We start from the raw sequence: 16,421 nt of genomic DNA on the forward strand, positions 1-16,421 counted from the left end.
TCTAAATCAAATCCATATTTGGTGTGACCACCCTTTGCCTTCAAAACAGCATCAATTCTTCTAGGTACACTTGCACAAAGTCAGGGATTTTGTAGGCATATAGTCAGGTGTATGATTAAACAATTATACCAAACAGGTGCTAATGATCATCAATTCAATATGTAGGTTGAAACACAGTCATTAACTGAAACAGAAACAGCTGTGTAGGAGGAATAAAACTGGGTGAGGAACAGCCAAACTCAGCTAACAAGGTGAGGTTGCTGAAGACAGTTTACTGTCAAAAGTCATACACCATGGCAAGACTGAGCACAGCAACTAGACACAAGGTAGTTATACTGCATCAGCAAGGTCTCTCCCAGGCAGAAATTTCAAGGCAGACAGGGGTTTCCAGATGTGCTGTCCAAGCTCTTTTGAAGAAGCACAAAGAAACGGGCAACGTTGAGGACCGTAGACGCAGTGGTCGGCCAAGGAAACTTACTGCAGCAGATGAAAGACACATCATGCTTACTTCCCTTCGCAATCGGAAGATGTCCAGCAGTGCAATCAGCTCTGAATTGGCAGAAAACAGTGGGACCCTGGTACACCCATCTACTGTCCGGAGAAGTCTGGTCAGAAGTGGCCTTCACGGAAGACTTGCGACCAAAAATCCATACCTCCGACGTGGAAACAAGGCCAAACGACTAAACTATGCACGAAAACACAGGAACTGGGGTGCAGAAAATTGGCAGCAGGTGCTCTGGACTGATGAGTCAAAATTTGAAATATTTGGCTGTAGCAGAAGGCAGTTTGTTCGCCGAAGGGCTGAAGAGCGGTATACGAATGAATGTCTGCAGGCAACAGTGAAGCATGGTGGAGGCTCCTTGCAAGTTTGGGGCTGCATTTGTGCAAATGGAGTTGGGGATTTGGTCAGAATTAATGGTCTCTTCAATGCTGAGAAGTACAGGCAGATACTTATCCATCATGCAATACCATCAGGGAGGCATCTGATTGGCCCCAAATTTATTCTGCAGCATGACAACGACCCCAAACATACAGCGAAAGTCATTAAGAACTATCTTCAACGTGAAGAAGAACAAGGAGTCCTGGAAGTGATGGTATGGCCCCCACAGAGCCCTGATCTCAACATCATCGAGTCTGTCTGGGATTACATGAAGAGAGAGAAGCAACTGACGCTGCCTAAATCCACAGAAGAACTGTGGTTAGTTCTCCAAGATGTTTGGGCCAACCTACCTGCCGAGTTCCTTCAAAAACTGTGTGCAAGTGTACCTAGAAGAATTGATGCTGTTTTGAAGGCAAAGGGTGGTCACACCAAATATTGATTTGATGTAGATTTTTCTTCTGTTCACTCACTTTGCATTTTGTTAATTGATAAATATAAACTATTAACATGTCTATTTTTGAAAGCATTCTTACTTTACAGCATTTTTTCACACCTGCCTAAAACTTTTGCACAGTTATATATATATATATATATATATATATATATATATATATATATATATATAGATATATATATATATATATAGAAAGAAAAAAATACTTTGTATGATGCTTCCACCACTGAAGAATGAAGACGGCAACTCAATCAAACTTATATTGACTTTTTGACTTTTAACTTTTTGGGAGAGAGAGCTAATAAAAAGAGTGGTTTTAATCACTATTAAAACCAGCCCTGGTGTCTTGCCTTTTCAGCACTGATGCTGGAAACCCAGTACACAGTTGCTACATTGTTGTCAGTGGGAGGGAGGTACCCAGGCATGCACAGGCATGCATTTGGACGCTGGCAGGGGAGAGTGTAGAAATGCAAAACTAGACTCACCCAAATAATTGGCATAAGCAAAACCAGATTCACCCAGCATCGATTCTGAAGCGTTAGACGAAACTAAACTCGCCCGAGCTAGCCCTGAAATTCAGTGAAAACTGTTGAAAAAACGGGTTGTCTTTTTCAAGTTCTGGGCCAATCTAGATGTCTCAGTGTGTGAGTGTGTGTCTCAGTCTCTTCAAGTCATACAAAGAGCATTTCAAGTGGAGCAATAAAGTGGAGCAAAGTGATCAAAAAAAGACGCCAAGTAAGAAGCAAGAATTGTGTGAATCTTGGGCCCCAGCACCTTTCCAATTGTGCCTTTTGCTTGATGCTTGACAAGATTGGCCTAATTGCTTCTCCTAACTTTTGTGTTTGATATCACCCCTTTAAACGGCTATTGCGTTTTTCTAACTTTTTTTTTACATTGACAATGTTTTTGTTATGATTACATTATACCTAAAAGCCCCGGGAGCAGTCACATTGACGGCCACACAGAAAATAATTGTATTTTGATTATACAAAACAGTATTCTACTTTATTATTTTTTTTTTTACCAGTCTGCAATGTATTTAGCTGTAATCGGATTAGTCTCTACTCTCTGCCTGAGTGAATGACTTTTGAAGGCTGGCACCTGCATGCCAGCTGTGCTGCTTTGGTCAGTCAATTAGCATCGGGACTAGTGCAAATAAATACCAGAGACCGTGGAGTTTTACAACGCAACAAAGTATGGAGTTGATGTTTTGGATCAGATGGCACGGAAGTATTCTGTGAAAGCTGGCTCCCGATGGTGGTCTGTTCAGGTGTTTTACAATGTATTGGACCTAGCAGCCATCAACTCCTGGGTACTTTACGAAGAATGCACAGAGACGAATTTACCAAGGAGAGAATATATTTTACAGTTAGCACAGGAACTTCGCAAGAAGCATTTGGAACAGAGGGAGCCTGCCAAGCGTGTACCCACAGCTGAAGCTGGCAACCCCACTGAGAGCCGCAAGAGACGCCAATGCCAGGTTGGCAAGTGCAATAAAAATAAAACTTCGGAAAGCTGTTCCCTGTGCAGAAAGGCGGCGTGGAGAAGCGCATTATCTGTGTTGATTGTGAACAGCCTTAGACTCAAGGTAAAGGAATACCCTTTTGTCAAAAATCAGAAAAATAAATTAGACCTTTTTTTATAACTTCTTGTGCTGTGCGCTTCCGTAAAATGTTTTTTTCTAAGTTTATTTATCTACGTTGTTCAGTTGCTTTTGCTCATCTGATAATAAACTGATTGCTGTTGAAAAGTTAAAAATGTATTGCTATCATTTCAGTTATTTATTTACATTTTCTTGTTTTGATTTGTAAAATAAATGTTCATATATATATATATATATATATTTATATATATATATAAATATATAAAATAATGTGATATCTGTATAATGTGAAATAATGTATAATGTGATATCTTGTAACAATTGTAAGTCGCCCTGGATAAGGACGTCTGCTAAGAAATAAATAATAATAATAATAATAATATATATATATATATATATACATATGCTTCAGTTGTTCAGATGTTTATGTGACATACGCAATAAAAAAACTAATTACATCTGACCTTTCGTTATACTATTTACATTGTTTTGAATACAGCCGCCAGAAAGACTGCTGCGGGGCTTCTAGGCATGAATATATCTCTGGTCCTTCTAGTGTTAAGGCTCGCATAAGGCTCTCGGTTATAACGCGCCTCGGATATAATGCTCCTACAGCTTGTCCCCCAATTCCCTATACATATTCCTACAGTAAATACAGTACTGGTGTTGTTCAAACTATAAACAACTTCTCAGTCTAACTTCCGTTTCTGTCTCTCCCTTTTGATACAGTATCTGAACTGAAGAAAAGCTGTGCTGGCACTTTACAACACAGACATCTTACTCAGCATTCGTTTTATAACTGAATAAATATAGGCATATGACATGGTTATCTTTCCTAATGTATTTACTTTTTTGCGGCGGGAGGGGCTGCAGCTTACTCCGCGAGACGAGATGCTTCAGCTTCGCTTCAGCCCCGCTCCAGCAGCCGAACCTGGGGCGAGCCCACTCCCTCTTCCCCTCCCCCGACCCGCTCTCCTTCTCACACTTGGTTTGCATGTCTGTTGCTTTGAACTGAACTCCCGACTGCCGTTTAGCCAGGCTATTTATAGTTTAAAAACTGCTAATTAAAATTATCCATGAGTGCAAATGTTACCTTTTTTTTTTGTAAAAAATATAGCGTTGATTACATGGTGCTTTATGCATGGTTAATGTAAGTAAAGTTACATTTTTGCTTCACTATATGTGCATTATAGAGAGGGAGTTATTTTATTTTGTATTTGTCAGATGTGTGATGTGTCCTGCAGTGCCCCCACCCCCTCCCTCGTTTATAACGTTCTTTGGTTACAACGCTCTGTGGTTAACAGTGTGCAGGTGCAGGTGATCAATAAACAGACAGACAATTATAATCCAGGTGCAATGTTGTTTAATATATTTTTTTTTAATCCAATGGCCTGATGGCAAAACAACAGTAAATAATAACAATGGTAATGAAGCAGTACAGCGGCGTGTTTTGCTTATTTGTAATCCGCAGATGCCACGCCGTATCCCGTCCGGGTCATTGAGTTTGTATACCGTAGCTTTGCCACCCTTTCTAGATGGCCGACTTCCACCTAACCTTGGGAATAAACTGCCATTTAGTCCAGGGTATTTTGTTCCCTTTATGCAGCTGCCTCGCAGGTCAGGAGGGAGATCTAACACCAAGAATCATTTGATCTCTGTCACACGCTCATATTGTGTGTCCCCTGAGACCCACGTTCTAGTGAGGGTGCACTGTATGTATGTATATGGCTGGCAATGTGATTGGTCAAGCAAGGTTCCAGCTGTCCATATATTGGATGGATACGGACAGTTGGAGCCTTGTCACATATTCTAAATGACTGTGCTGCCTCACAGAATTTAAACTATCGGATGGTAGCCAGCTTGCTTTTACAGTTAAAGATGTACAGCTGGAACTATAAAATTGAGTGATCAGTTACCTGCAAAAAATAGTAAGTAGACGTTGTATGAAGAACAATTAAATGAACTGGAAGATAGCAAAAAAAACCCTTTCTTTATACTCAGTCATCCCGTCACTTAAAATGTATTTTTAGCCATTTATGAACTCTACAGAAAAACACAAAAAGACATTACTGAAATCCGAGTCGTTGTTGTATTTATTTTTATTCCTCCAGTCTGTTCTACTCAAACAGTGTGTCTGACTCTGCACTGTCAGTGACAGGGAAAAAACAACTCTGCCCCCTGGTGTATTTCTTCAATGGCAATGTGCACAATATATATTAAAAAAATAAATGATTTACTTTCTTTTACATGTTTTAATTAAATTAATTTACTCATCTTAACTTAGTGTGTAGTTCAAACTTATACATGGAACTACTTCATTGGTGTAAGTTTATTTAATAATAAAACAAATAATTTTTTGCCCTAAACAGAATTATGCATTTAAAAAAAAAAAAAAAATCCACTGGATTATTGTGGCAATGCGCCCCGCCCCTGTGTGCATTTGTGTGTTGCGTGTTGCGTGTGTAAATGTTGGTGTATAGATTGGTACACGGGATATAAACGGGTCTGTGTTTCACGTGTATTTAAAAAGTATAGATTTGTATTTAGGCACGGGATTGCACATCACGCACGTGCATTTAAAATATAATATGCGAGCACGGGGTTGCACAGAATTAATTCACGTGCTGGGATTCAAGTGAATAATTAATTAGTAATTGAATCCCAGCACAACAGTATATATAGAGACACATTTTCACTCACTGGGGGTTAGGTGTTCAGAGAGTGGAGAACGGGTGAGAGAGAAGGAGAGTTAAAAGCGTAATTATAAATATAATAAGTGTTTTGTTTGTACTCACCGTGTTTGTTTGTCTCCGTGCACCGTTTGTGTTTAGTGCGTTTTGTTTGTCTTTTTACTTTGGCGTATAGTGCCGTGTCCTGTGTTTTTGTTGTTTCAAACCTTTTATTTTCTGTCTGTTATATGCTGAGCGCAATCACGCGCTCAGCTTTACCAAAACCCCATCTCTCTGTTTATTTATTTCCTCCATCTGGTCTGACGCCACCCACTCCGGCCGTCTTTGTGACACGTGGTGTCAGAAGTGAGATAATAGCGCCTCCAAGCGTCAGACCAGGAGAGGGGGTTTTGTGAAAAAAAAAAAAAAAAAAAATAGTAAAGCGAGGATGGGAAGAAAGAGCTGCAGGAAGCAGCAGAAGCAGCAGCAGCAACAACAACAGCTGCAGCCCTCATCCTGCATGCCGGGCTGGGAGGAGGACAGCCACAATGGGGCAGTAGCCACCCCTCTACCCCCACTGCCACCGGGTTCCCCACCGTCTCGGGAAATATGGGACTGGCTGGTGCACCCCGAGGGGAACTTCGCCAGTGACCTCCCCATGGTTATTCACGCACTGCAGATGCGAGATGGGAAACGATGGTAGGACTGGGAGCAACAGCACAACCCGGCATCCGTTCGTGACCTCACCATTGTGGTGCTGGGTTACCTAGCTGCAGACATGGGAGGGATGCCTTCCAGTGAGCAAGAGGGAGAGGAGCAGTCGCTGCCCTCTCCAGTACCTGAGCGGGAGGAGCCTGAGCGTCCACAGCCCGAGTGGGAGGAGCCTGAGCGTCCACAGCCCGAGTGGGAGGAGCCTGAGCGTCCACAGCCCGAGTGGGAGGAGCCTGAGCGTCCACAGCCCGAGTGGGAGGAGCCTGAGCGTCCACAGCCCGAGTGGGAGGAGCCTGAGCGTCCTACGCCTGAGTGGGAGGAACCCGAACGTCCTACGCCTGAGTGGGAGGAACCCGGACGTCCTACGCCTGAGTGGGGGGAACCCGAGTGTCCACAGCCCAAAAGGGAGGAGTCGGGGCGTCCACAGCCCAAAAGGGAGGAGGTCGAGGATGATGGCTGGGAGGTTTTTTTAAAGAACCTCGCAGCAGAGTTATGCCCTGGCTGTGGGGCTTATGGGCACACGTTAGCCATATGCCCCACCCAGTATGAAGAGGAGGAACTAGCGCCCAGACGGGGGGACCGCGAGCGTCCAGCGCCCAGACGGGGGGACCGCGAGCGTCCAGCGCCCAGACGGGGGGACCGCGGGAATCCGAAGCCTGAGAGGCAGCTGTTCCCACCTTCACCAGCAGAGCAAGAATGCCTGCTGGTTTCCCCATCGCAACCAGCAGAGGTAGAATGCCTGCTGGTTTCCCCAGCACAACCAGCAGAGGTAGAATGCCTGCTGGTTTCCCCAGCACAACCAGCAGAGGAAGAATGCCTGCTGGTTTCCCCAGCACAACCAGCAGAGGAAGAATGCCTGCTGGTTTCCCCAGCACAACCAGCAGAGGAAGAATGCCTGCTGGTTTCCCCAGCACAACCAGCAGAGGAAGAATGCCTGCTGGTTTCCCCTTCAGAGGCAGGAGCAGAGCAGCCGGAGCTGCCTCTGCCTCCGCCACCTCCACCGGAAGGAGCAGAGCAGCAGGAGCTGCCTCTGCCACTTCCAGGAGCAGAGGAGCAGGAGCTGCCTCTGCCTCCGCCACCTACATCGGCAGGAGCAGAGCAGCCGGAGCTGCCTCTGCCTCCGCCACCTACACAGGCAGGAGCAAAGGAGCAGGAGCTGCCTCTGCCACTTCCAGGAGCAGAGGAGCAGGAGCTGCCTCTGCCACTTCAAGGAGCAGAGGAGCTGCCTCTGCCTCTGCCACTGCCAGAAGCAGAACAGCAGGAGCTGTCTCTGCTTCCCATACCTCCACCACGGGGAGTATGGTGGCCGGAGCCCCAGAAAGGGGAGCTGTCGGCCACGAAGAAGGGGGAGGAGGTCTGGAGACCACCAACCCCAGCAGCAGTTTCGCTGCCGGAGATCGTGGGGGAGGTCAGGAGACCTGCTCCCACTGCAGCAGTTTCGCTGCCGGAGATCGTGGGGGAGGTCTGGAGACCTGCTCCCACTGCAGCAGTTTCGCTGCCGGAGATCGTGGGGGAGGTCCGGAGACCTGCTCCCACTGCAGCAGTTTCGCTGCCGGAGATCGTGGGGGAGGTCTGGAGACCTGCTCCCACTGCAGCAGTTTCGCTGCCGGAGATCGTGGGGGAGGTCCGGAGACCTGCTCCCACTGCAGCTTCTTCGCTGCCGGCAGTACTGTGGTCGGAGCCCCACCAAAGGGAGCTACCGGCTACAAAGACAGGGGGAGAGGTCAGGAGACCACTTTCCCCAGCAGCAGTTTCGCTGCAGGAGCAAACCAACAGGCTGTCAGCCGTGCCACTACCGGCAGGGGTGCTGACAGCATGGCCAGGCATGGGCCCACTGAAGCCTCCCTTCCCAGCCCGAGACTTTGTCCTGGACTGCTGGATTTTTAAGGGGGGAGGTGGCCGTTGAGGCCATGTGTGCTGCGCACAAGGGGGGGTATATGTGGCAATGCGCCCCGCCCCTGTGTGCATTTGTGTGTTGCGTGTTGCGTGTGTAAATGTTGGTGTATAGATTGGTACACGGGATATAAACGGGTCTGTGTTTCACGTGTATTTAAAAAGTATAGATTTGTATTTAGGCACGGGATTGCACATCACGCACGTGCATTTAAAATATAATATGCGAGCACGGGGTTGCACAGAATTAATTCACGTGCTGGGATTCAAGTGAATAATTAATTAGTAATTGAATCCCAGCACAACAGTATATATAGAGACACATTTTCACTCACTGGGGGTTAGGTGTTCAGAGAGTGGAGAACGGGTGAGAGAGAAGGAGAGTTAAAAGCATAATTATAAATATAATAAGTGTTTTGTTTGTACTCACCGTGTTTGTTTGTCTCCGTGCACCGTTTGTGTTTAGTGCGTTTTGTTTGTCTTTTTACTTTGGCGTATAGTGCCGTGTCCTGTGTTTTTGTTGTTTCAAACCTTTTATTTTCTGTCTGTTATTAAATGCTGAGCGCAATCACGTGCTCAGCTTTACCAAAACCCCATCTCTCTGATTATTTATTTCCTCCATCTGGTCTGACGCCACCCACTCCGGCCGTCTTTGTGACAATTATAAATGCAATCAGGCTGTGATATCGTCCGTGAATATGTCCCTAAATCAAGAAGACGTATTTTATTCTCCTTAGAATCTGTGTTTGAGTGCCACACCGAAGAGGGGGAGGGTTGTGCGAGCGTAACCTAAGCCCCTGGAATAAAGGATATAGCCAGACTACGCCACCTTATGTTTAGCGAAAATAAGGAATTCTGTTCTATTATAATTACCTTCTACTTTTATTGTTACACAGGTTCGAGACATCAACGAAGGGGGACAGCAACCATCCCACAACCCACACCAAGGAGCACAGACGGTAAGTACTATTTATTTGTTCTTTATTAAAAACAGGTTATATTCAAGACTTGGCATTTATGATAATGTAGCATATGTCATTGCTAGCAAGAAACAGCAGTTAAATAATGTACATAACCAGTCTTTATTTAATATTGCACTTGCCCTGGCTGGATTGTCAACAGGGGATGTGGTTCCAGTCTCCTGCAACCCAAATTTCAAACTGCTCAATTATCCCTTTAGTTCTGGCTGTAATGCAAGGCAGGGAACAGGGGAAGGACTCCACTGATAAACAGTTATGATACAATAGCTCAATGAAAGGTGCATGACTAATGTAGTTTAGGCATAATGCACCACAACAAGACAACAACACTTAGCTGGTTGATGGGAGAAGCGCCCCACCACTTCGTGTCTCTCTGGGCAGCTCTCTCTCTCATAAAGTGCTCGTGCTCTTTACTTCTCTCTGGTCAGCGCCGCTCAGCTGGTCGTCTTCGGCTCCTCACGTCCTGACTTCTTTAGTCTCGTTCCCAGTTCACCAATTGTCCCATGCTGCTGCCTGCAGCTCCCCAAATTCCTCACGTCCTGGTCCTGTGCTGCTGCCTGCAACACCTGATCTGCCCTCTTTCTCTGGTCTCGTGTCTGTCCTGTCCTGTCCTGTCCTGTCTTTTTTCTGTTTCTTTTTCTTTCTTTCTTTCTTTTGTTTCTTTTGTTTTCCTTTTTTTCGTTCTGCTTTTACATCTCCCTGCCCCAACCTTTATAGTGCACAGCTAATTAATTATTGTCTACACCTGTGATCCAAACATAAATCAGTAGTTCCAAGTGGTCCATCCTGTGGCATTGCCATGGGAACAGCCAACAGCAGCGTGTGTACAAAACATAAAAACACATTGTTAATCAATACTCACACAATACATCAAACGTGCTTAAATTAAATAAATCATTCAAACAACACATTGTGAGAAAAAAATGAAAAAATTAAATAAAACGTTCTAAAATCACAATAATATAATTCAGTAATTACACACGCATTTGTCACCCGAAGTGTTTCTGAAGTTGTGGAAACTACAAGATTTAAAATGTACTGCTTACAATTTCTACTTTATAATTCAAATGAAATTACAAAGTAATGCCAAGCTGAACCCTCTCTGTGCTGCAGAATCCTCCTCCATTCGCCCCCTAGTGGTCTTCCTGCTGGGAGGACTGGGCTCCAGCGCCGTGTTGCTGCTGTTGCTGCTGGCTGTCCTGGATCATGCAAGGTCTCAAGGATCCGAAGAAGGTAAATCATTTCATATAGTCGAGGTGCACACTGCGCAAAGCAGACTCAGGGAGCTGTGTAAAAGAACGCTTTACAAAAACACTGTTGTAGACAACAATCATTTAAAAACCTTCAAGCAGTTGTACCTAACAATACTTTATCTGCTGTCCACTCCTCTCTTTGCTGCCCTGAGGGTAGAATTACTAATAGAAACCCAGTAAATCAAATGACAAACATTTTAACTAAATGCCTTTCCCAATGTATTAAATGTCCCCTGAATTTAAGGTACAGTACAGTGTGGATCAATTTAAAGTTGTAAAACTAAGGTTGATTTTTTTCAATATTTTGCCCTTCTTTAATGCACTACCCATATACGTTTAAAAAAAAGGGGGGGGAAATATAATTGTATTTTGTTTTTTGTAACAGACAACACTGACAAAGAAGTGAAGCCAAACCCTGCAGGTATGGTATATTATCTATAAAGGTGCAGTCGTGTCTCACTGGAATTGAACCACGCAATCATTATGACATGCATGTGGAGGGCAGTGTACAGACTGTATTTGACTCTTCAAATGATATGTTTATAGTTTTTACTTTATTATGATGTTTGCAATCTTGTGACACTGTTCTTTATAGAAGTATAGAGATAGGGGGTATTTTATTTTGGACTGTAAGTTTACAGGGGTTTGGATGGAATCCCAGGTGTGTGTTCCATCCAATCTACCATCTTCAACTTTCTGATCATTGCATTAAAAATGTGTGACATATTTGTCAATAATAATAATAATAATAATAATAATAATAATAATAATAATAATAATACGGACATTTTGAATAATTTTAGATCCTTCCATGGAGGTCGAATACAGCCTATTGCAAAAGGTACGTCTTAAATCTATTTTGTAATTTGGCATGATGTGTATTTTAGCTTTTATTTCTATTTAATAAAAACATTTAATACATTATGAATAATGCCTTATTTATATGGTCAAAAGTTTAGCACTTTCAATTGGTCTAGCAAGTTTAGTAAATGACCCTTCTGTTTCCAGGACAGAGGTATAGAGTAGTATTTTTCCAAATTAAACTCTATATATTTTACCAGCTTGTTTCACTGACCAAACATACGTGTGATATGTTCTGTATAGCTGGGAGAAAGTGTTTCTATTTGTTTGTGTGTATTGGCTCCCCCCTAAATGACACACTGCATCATTCAGAATTGCTAGGGTGCCTAATTTTCTTTTTGAAAGTACTCTTATAAATGTTTATACTGGTATTTTTTTCAGTTTTCCCGTGCTTTTCCCATGGTTATACGATGCATTTGCCATAGTTTACTATGTTCTTCCATGTTTAGTTATCTGTTTCACAATACCTTGCTGGTCTTTACAATGCTTACCTATGCTGTACCATGCTTTCACTATGCTTTATTAAACTCTATTGCACTTTGCTATGCTTTTACTATGGGAAACTTTTATCAGGGTATTTCATATTGAAATGAGATGTTATTACAGTATTTTCTATTTATGTGCGCAAGTATATAAGTCTTGTGAACAACTCAATGGATTGTTTTGAAAGCATTCCTATGCATTCATAATGGTAGGGGATATAAGCAGACATTTGTAAGAACATAAGAAAGTTTACAAATGAGAGGAGGCCATTCGGCCCATCTTGCTTGTTTGGTTGTTAGTAGCTTATTGATCCCAGAGTCTCATCAAGCAGCTTCTTGAAGGATCCCAGGGTGTCAGCTTCAACAACATTACTGGGGAGTTGGTTCCAGACCCTCACAATTCTCTGTGTAAAAAAGTGGCTCCTATTTTCTGTTCTGAATGTCCCTTTATCTAATCTCCATTTGTTACCCCTGGTCCTTGTTTCTTTTTTCAATTCGAAAAAGTCCCCAGGGTCAACATTGTCAATACTTTTTAGGATTTTGAATGCTTGAATCAGATCACCGCGTAGTCTTCTTTGTTCAAGACTGAATAGATTCAATTCTTTTAGCCTGTCTGCATATGACATGCCTTTTAAACCTGGGATAATTCTAGTTGCTCTTCTTTGCACTCTTTCTAGAGCAACAATATTCTATTTGTAACGAAGTGACCATAATGCACTGGTGAATGCTGTGTCCAATTCTGGTCATCACAGCACCAAAGGGACAATGTGGCCCTGGAGTCCAACAAAGAACAACCAGACTAATCCCAGGGCTTAAAGGAAGGAGCTACAGAGTAGGCTAAAAGAACTGAATCTATGGAACTTTGAAGAAAGAAGAGGGGGGGGGGGGGGGCTTGATTGGTCTGTAAAACCAGGACCAGCAAACACAGTTGGAAATTAAGTGGAGATAGACTGAAGACAGAGGGAAGGAGAAACTTCTTCACAAAGAAAGTGGTGAGGGGATGAAATGGGTTACCTAGTCATGTTGTTAATGCAGTAACACCTGGATCCTTTGAAACCAAGCATGACACAGTTCTGAGATCAATCAGCCTGTAGGAACCAAACAAGCTTAGATGGACCAAATAGCTTCCTCTCATTTGTAAAAGTTCTTCTGTTCTTATAAGATCCTGCACCTCATTAGTGTAATATGTCAATGTTATTTGCAGGTGAAGATCGTGCAGGGTGAAGAAGATACTGCATTTACAGAAGCAGCCGCTGAACAGCCGCTTGTTTGTGATGATCAGCGTGTCCTCTACACGCTTATTAAATACACACCTAATCTGGAGCTGTGAAGTATTCAACACCATATGCATGTCATTTAAAAAAAAACATTTATTAATAAAACAAAAACAGCAAACTTAAATCTTGCAACACTGGAACTTACAGTAATGAAAAAAAACATAACAAACCTGTATTATACTTACAATATAGAGGCTGAGTGCACTATGATATGAGCAGTACTGTCGGCTTGCACTTGCTTTTACTTTATTAAATATCGGCAATGATGCAGTAGTCTAACTTTTAACTGTTCCATCTGTATTTTTTGTTACAGCAGCACTGTATTGCTTGCTATTAAATCTCTGTCATCTGTCCCACAACATGCATCTGGGTTAAAAACAAACAGAAAGTGGAAGGCATGCGCATGTCAGTAACTACTGAACTGTGTGATCAGCTGACTGATATTGTAGTTTGTTGCTTTATTTTGTAGGTATTGCCATTTGAAAAGTCATTCAAACATTCCAACAACCGTTCTCCACCCCGATTCCAGCAACCGCCCTCCACCCCGATTCCAGCAACCGCTCTCCACCCCGATTCCAGCAACCGCTCTCCACCCCGATTCCAGCAACCGCTCTCCACCCCGAATCCAACAACCGCTCTCCACCCGATTCCAGCAACCGCTCTCCACCCCGATTCCAGCAACCGCTCTCCACCCCGATTCCAGCAACCGCTCTCCACCCCGATTCCAGCAACCGCTCTCCACCCCGATTCCAGCAACCGCTCTCCACCCCGATTCCAGCAACCGCTCTCCACCCCGATTCCAACAACCGCTCTCCACCCCGATTCCAGCAACCGCTCTCCACCCCGAATCCAGCAACCGCTCTCCACCCCGATTCCAACAACCGCTCTCCACCCCGATTCCAACAACCGCTCTCCACCCCGATTCCAACAACCGCTCTCCACTCCGATTCCAACAACCGCTCTCCACCCCGATTCCAACAACCGCTCTCCACCCTGATTCCAACAACCGCTCTCCACCCCGATTCCAACAACCGCTCTCCACCCCGAGTCCAGCAACCGCTCTCCACCCCGAGTCCAGCAACCGCTCTCCAAACCGATTCCAACAACCGCTCTCCACCCCGATTCCAACAACCGCTCTCCACCCCGATTCCAACAACCGCTCTCCACCCCGATTCCAACAACCGCTCTCCACCCCGATTCCAACAACCGCTCTCCACCCCGATTCCAACAACCGCTCTCCACCCCGATTCCAACAACCGCTCTCCACCCCGATTCCAACAATCGCTCTCCACCCCGATTCCAGCAATCGCTCTCCACCCCGATTCCAACAACCGCTCTCCACCCCGAATCCAACAACCGCTCTCCACCCCGATTCCAACAACCGCTCTCCACCCCGATTCCAACAACCGCTCTCCACCCCGATTCCAACAACCGCTCTCCACCCCGATTCCAACAACCGCTCTCCACCCCGATTCCAACAACCGCTCTCCACCCCGATTCCAACAACCGCTCTCCACCCCGATTCCAACAACCGCTCTCCACCCCGATTCCAACAACCGCTCTCCACTCCGATTCCAACAACCGCTCTCCACCCCAATTTTAGCTGAATGTGGTTCTTCATCCCGGACTTTACAGAAACTATCGCCATGGCCGAAAAGATTGAGATTTTGAGATTTTAAAGAAAAGAAATCCAGCTAAAATAATCATTTTAATTTTATATGATTCTATTTAAGTATAAAAATGATAAACATGCAGACTAAGAAGTTGTCAACTGCCAATATGGCGGTGTGACAGGGATGGCTGAGTGGTGATGTCAGGCCAGATGCAGGAACAAAACACAAAGGCAAGGTACTGAGGTGCAAAAGGTGCTGCAGCACTGTTTATTTTTAAACAACAAAAATAAATAAAATATTTAAACGCAAAAACCACTGCTCACAGAGTGAAAATAAATATTCAAACAAAACAAAATCCCGAACACTAAACAATATAGGTCAGGCCGGGCAATTCCCTTCACCGTTCCTATATTTTTTTCCTATCTCTCTCGCTCCAAAACACTCCACACGGAACAGGGAGAGCTGCAGGCTTTTATGCTATGGTCGAGGGGTTAACTGGCTATTAATTATCCTAGTACCTCTCGGCCACAATCTGCACAAGTTTACTAATTACATGTGACTGCCAGCTAATCTAACAATCACAAGCCGACAGTCACACGTTCCCACAAGGTATTTACAAAGAACAAACACAAAATACCAAACAATAACAAACATACGGCTTCACCGTCATATTTATAAATACAATAAATAAATCATAATGCTAAAACAAATACAAAATAATACAAACAATACACAGGGGTGGAGGGAGTACCCTGTTCTAAAATAAATAAAAACACACAGCAGGGCTTTCTACCACCCTGCTACATATGGCCCAACGGCCACCTCCCCCCTTAGTCCCAAAGTCCCGAATGAAAGTCCTGGGCCAGGAAACAAGGGCAACCTTGGGTCCATGGGTGGCAACCATGGTGGGAGGTCCTCTCTGTAGCCGGCAGCTCCCTCTTCTGGGGCTCTGGCTACCCTATTTCTGGCAGCGAAAGTGCTGCTGGGGAGGTGGTTTCCGGACCTCCCCCCCCTTCTTCGTAGCCAGCAGCTCCCTCTTCTGGAGCTCTGGCCACAATATCTTCGGCAGCGAAAGTGCCAGGCAGCAACCTTAAGTGAAGCAAGCCAGCAGGCAACAACCCTAAGCGATGTGGAGCAGAAAGCAGTCCCAGGCGATGCGGAGCAGCAGGCAGTACCAGGGAATGCGCAGCTGTGCAGCCCTAGGCGGTGCAGGCTTTGCAGCCCGTAGGCGGTGCAGGCTCGGCAGCCCTAGGTGGTGCAGGCGTGGCAGTCCTAGGCGGTGCAGGACCGGGCTGGAGCGGTCCCTCAGGAGGCAACGGCAGCAGCGGACCCTCGGGAGGCGACGCCGGGTGGGGAGCCCCCGGCTAAGAAGGCGGCAGCGGGAGCTCCACTTCTCCCCCTGGTGGTGGTGCTGGGAGCGGCAGGTAGTCCTCCCATGGCAGTGGAGGTGTGAACAGCAGGTAGTCCTCCCATGGCGGTGGAGGCAGAGTTGGCTCCTGCTCCTCTCCTCCTGGTGGTGGAAGTGGAGGAGGCAAAAAACATGCAGTACCTTTTAAGGCCTGAGTCCAAGAGGCACTGGTGATCCCACACTGGACATCATGTGTGACAGAGATGGCTGGGTGGTGACGTCAGGCCAGATGCAGGTGCAACAAAACACAGAGGCCAGGTACTGCGGTGCAAAAGGTGCTGCAGCACTATTTATTTTTAAACAACAAAAATAAATAAAATATTTAAACACAAAAACC

General features: G+C 45.0%; 1 long non-coding RNA gene across 1 annotated transcript; it reads left to right on the forward strand.

Moving 5' to 3' along the window:
* The first annotated feature begins 10,828 nt into the window (after positions 1-10,828).
* Positions 10,829-13,128, forward strand: LOC131723069 (uncharacterized). The gene is made up of 3 exons (XR_009320126.1): positions 10,829-10,864; positions 11,247-11,284; positions 12,991-13,128. It is a non-coding gene; the product is annotated as an uncharacterized LOC131723069 (long non-coding RNA).
* The last annotated feature ends 3,293 nt before the right edge of the window (positions 13,129-16,421 follow it).

Source organism: Acipenser ruthenus, chromosome 53 (genome assembly GCF_902713425.1).
Source record: "Acipenser ruthenus chromosome 53, fAciRut3.2 maternal haplotype, whole genome shotgun sequence".
In the NCBI taxonomy this organism is placed as follows: domain Eukaryota; kingdom Metazoa; phylum Chordata; class Actinopteri; order Acipenseriformes; family Acipenseridae; genus Acipenser; species Acipenser ruthenus.